The following is a 5,126-nucleotide window of genomic DNA, read 5'->3' on the forward strand; positions in this document are numbered from 1 at the left end:
TCTAAACTTAAAAAATACGAACAGAGAGGCTCAAATAATTGTAGAACACGCTCTGTAGCAGGAGTTAGAGCAAGCCATCTAACTTTTGAATATCCTAAATGTTTTTTGTATTGAAGATTTGCTTCTTCACAAAATTGTTTTAAAGTAGCCACATGAATGGTAAAATGATTAAAATACAAATAAATTGTAGTTATTATTACTTCTACATCAATTGGCATGGCACATGATGCCGTGTTGATTGCATTTGACAAAATATGTGCATTACAAGCTATTCCTAGTATTTTCTTTTGGAGTATACAGTATCTTGTAATTTTACATACACATTATTCACCCCTTTGCGTCTTCGCCCACCAAAATTTGTGTTTGTATTATCAGCTGTTAGTGCAACAACTTTGGATTTCAAATTGTTTTCATTTGTTACTCTGTATAGATGGTTTGACAAAATTTCAGCAGTTTTGCCCTCAATGGATTCTAAATTTGAAATTTTTACTTGAATGCCCTTGGTAACATTAAAATATATTACTAGTATTGGATACAATTTAGTTTCATTATGATTGGATGCATCAGATACAACCGTTACAAATGCTGCAGTTTCCAAGTCTTCTGTAAGTATTTTGTCACAGTAATTTTTAAATACTGATTTAATAAGAGCCTCGCATTTTGTCCTGGCACATGAAAATTTAGCATCATGAAACTTTTTCAATAATTTAGTTGTACAATCCATACTACAAAAACTTTGATTGTGAATTATGGTATAAAATGCAAATGTTCCCTCCATTGCAGCTAACTGTTTTTCATCTTCAGAATAATTTGAAGTTTTAAAAAAACTTGTTACTTTACAACTGGAAGCAGATGCATCTGAATGATTGCTTATGTTTCTTGATGGGCAAGTGTTTCATAATAGCTGCTCTGCCCCCAACTGCAATACAAAATTCTCCGCTGCAAATATTGCAGAAAACAATGTTATCCTTCTTTGATATGAGGAATGGAAATTGCTTATTCAATTTATCGTTGAAATTTCCTCTTTTTTATTTTTCCGTCTAAATGAAATTTAAAATAAAATATAGAGCTACACGAATGATGCAAGCACATTCATTATGAATAAATAAAATTAATTATTAAAACTGAAACAATAACATAAGCGAATAAACTTGTAAATAAAATTATACATATTTGGAAATTATTAAATAGATAATGAATTAATAAAACGTGAATTATTGTGCTCACCTATGTATGATTGAATATTAACTGAGAAAGAAGTGAGTCTAATGCGTGTATGTGTGCTGTGTCATGTTCGGTAAAAAGTAAACAAAGACACTTGCCTGTAGCGCACTCTTGCACGCGGCGCACTCTCTCAAAACAATTCTGTGCGGAGCGCATGCATCTCATAATCGCGTCTCGCCGCACTGTACCGAGCCTTGACAAATCGTCATGTCAAATACAAATACATCACATCACACGCAACGGATCGGATCAGCATCGATCAAATACGGAGATTTACAGATTAGTCTTCAAATATCGAAAAGGAGGACATGTACGAGGACACTTTTCGAGAGAGGACAGAACTTACAAAAGAAAGACTGTCCTCCCTAAAGGAGGACGATTGGTCACCTTAATATAGTGCCCCAGGACACAATGATTGATGGTGTCACCACTTGCCCATGTGAAGATTTGCATTTTTAAAGTAATTTGGAAGGAGAGGCAGCACAGTCCTGCACTGAGTGCAATGTATAGGGTATATATTGGTTAATTGTGGTTGCAGTTTGAATGGTCACTAAAAGAGGCTTTCCTCTCCCTATACTGCTTTGTTGCCATCTCGTGATTTTCCTGACTTTTGCAGCCCAGGTGTAGTAGCTAATTGTTGATAGTAAATACTGTAATTCTGTATGAAAGGTATAGGAGATAGGCTAGATTTCTTGAATAGGTGTTCCTTGCCTTCCTCTTCTTTCTTCATAGGATAGTTAGTGGCAATGGTCCTATGGGGATAAACCGTCACTAGGTCAGATATCTTAGGGGAAAACTGCCTTGCTTTTAAAATCTAAGGCTTTGAATTTATGGGTTTACATTTTTGTTCAACTTTATTCTAATTTCCCACACATAATCCTTGCTGGTTAGATAGGATATTTAAGCATTCCAACATATCACACTATTTTTTTTCTATTGTGTGTGATGGTAAGGGTAAATGTAAAGGAGTCCCTGTGGATTTTACTCTGCTAGTCATTCCTGACTATAGGGCAGGGGTCAGCAACCTGAAACAGTGAAAGAGCCACTCGGAACCGGTTCCCTCACAAAAGGAAAAACTGGGAGCCGCAAAAACTGTGTGCGCATGCGCGTACATGCACGCATGTGCAGAACAGGGTTTGACTGAAGAGTGGAGCCAAGGCGAGATATGCACCTACCCTGCATATTTGAATTGATCGGTTGAACTTTTTTAGTCCCTTTTTTTTTTTGGACTGCACATGGCAGAGGACTGGGAGCCACAGGGGACGGCTGAAAGAGCCGCATGCGGCTCCGGAGCCATGGGTTGCAGACCTGTGCTATAGGGGGTGGTGTTCATCTCCATTTCAAGTGCCGTTGAACCAATGCTGTCCGAAAACATTTCCACTGTCCTGTGCCCAGCATGATGTCATGGAGAGTTGTTATCTTTCCCACCAAAGTGGTACCTATTTATCTACTCACATTTGCATGCTTTTGAACTGCAAATGAACATTTGAACATTTGCATGCTTTTGAACAGGAAGTAGGGCAAGAACAGGAGCTCATACCATTGTGAGATGCTCAGGTCTTGAACCTGGTCTGTTGGCTTTCCAGCCGACAAGCCCTGTGTCTTAATTACTGAGCCATCACACCACCAAGATTCTTTAGATAAATTAGATAAATATTATTTTTGTTTGGGTTGTCAGCCCTGTTTCTTAATTACAACTCCAAAGCACTAGAATTAGGAGTATTAAGCATGGTAGTGTTTTGTTGATCGTGGCTGCTGGCAAAAAGATAAGTAAAGTCAGGCCTGTTTTATTACTTAGACGGGAGATTATCTGAAAGTCTAGAAAGTCTATGCTAAATTGGAGAATTAAAGAAAAGTCCATGATGAAACAGTGTAAAGTTATTTTTGTATTATTGCCAATAAATATATATGGAATTGCTGTATAAAAACTCAGGCCAGCTAATGGGAAGCTTCACCTTTTCCAACAAATTTTATTCACAACATTCTACTGAAACTTTGATTTATTCAGTGAGTTATAGTCAGGCAATGTGTTGGACAATGAGAAACTAAATTACTTTATTCTGACGAGTAAGGTTATTTTAGTGAATTACTGGTCCCTGGGATAGAAAAAAGAGTATATCTTTTTTTCCTATTTGTTGTTTAAATTAGTTATATGATTTTGTATTTCCCTCTCAGAAAATAGTTTGGGGAGGGTCTGTGCACGCATAGTAACTCTAATATATTAATTAGTTTGACTGAAAGGCAGGTAGTCAGCTTCTCTGGAGGAGATGACTCTTAAAGTCAGTCTGCAAAGCTGTGGGGAGACTGAGATACTTTGAGAGCCCATATAAATATTACTGCTAATTATGATAAATGGCATGTGTCAGGTCTTTAGCCCTATAGTTCCTGACTGAAAGGAATGCATAAAATAGATGTCAGTGCTCACAGAAATAATCCTTATCAATTCAATTACATTAGCCAAAGAATTCCACAAAGTATTTTCTCAGGACACAAGCTTCTCATTTTTTTTCCCTCTGTGACTACTTTTTCTTTTTCCTTGTAGCTCTTTGTGGTACTGGTAGACAGTGAATTTCAGGTATTGTGTCCAGCAGAACAGAGATGTTATGTCACCCACTTCTAGATCCATAAGCCTGTTAATGATAGCAGCTTCTCAGCTGAGCAAGTATTTTAGGGCTATTCTGTTCTGTATAATGTGGACTGAAACTGGCTTATTGGCAACTGCTGGGCAGCACTGAATCTCAGAGCATGCAGTTAATAGTATAGCTGATTCACATAGTGATACACACTAGAATTCACACCTAAATTGTCTGGTAACCATGATAGAAAGGTCCATCAATAGAATAAGAACTCGACCAAAGATATATGGATACTACTTACTGACGAAGATCTCACTTTATTGCATGGACTTGGTGTTTCCACATGTTTGACTACAGTTCCCTTCAATCCCCTGTTAGCATGGCTAATAACTGGCAGAAGATCATGGACCTTCTTAAAACTGAAGATAAGAAAATGCCATTTGTATTAGGAAACTTTTCATCCAATTTACCAGCATAGAGTATATAATCATAAATACATATTTGCTATTTTAAAAATTAAAGTTGTTTAAATGAGTTAATTAATTTATTAAATTACTTCATTTCCGGCCATTTTATATTAGATTGAGTTCCTAAAAGAATAATAGTATCTACATTTTTAAGTCTATCACACTTTTTTCAGGTTTTTTTTTCAAATTTTATTCAAACATACACATTTGCATTACACTGAACATTTACAATGCAGAAATAAGTCTAATTTTAAAAGAAATCTCAGACACTTGATGCAGCATTACAGCAAGAACGGGCACTCACAGCTGTCCAATTTGTGATTTCCAGGAAATTTTCTGACAGTTTGCCCTGTGGAAATTGGTCTAGTTTTTTACAAATTGTTTTGCCAAAATTTAGCCCATTATAATGATATCATGATATCATTAGTTTTTGGAGACGTTAAAGTAATTCAAAAAATTCGGGGCCAAAAATAATTACCAACTTGATGTACGTGAAGAGTTTTCTCCCCAGCTTCAGTTATTTCAATTAATGTTTAAACTCAACTCTTACTTGTTCTGTTGATTTTCTCACTAAAAATCTTGTATTAGCTGTACTAATTTCACAGTGTGTTTTTTCAGGAAGATTTAAGCACTTGAGATAGACTACTCAGCATTCTTTAAAAAAAAGGTATAAAGCCAAATTACATATTGTTTCTAAATACCAGGATGACTCACAAACTGGGATGGGGAGAAGAATCAAACAAGAAACAGGAGGATATAACTCAGACAAGACTTGTGAATAATATCCATTATTTTGCATTCTCTTCAGTAACACTACCTTAAAAGTAGGAGAGGCAGACTCAGTAACATTTATCCACCC

The sequence above is a fragment of the Vipera berus genome (genome assembly GCF_964194415.1).
Source record: "Vipera berus genome assembly, chromosome: 7".
NCBI classification, from domain to species: domain Eukaryota; kingdom Metazoa; phylum Chordata; class Lepidosauria; order Squamata; family Viperidae; genus Vipera; species Vipera berus.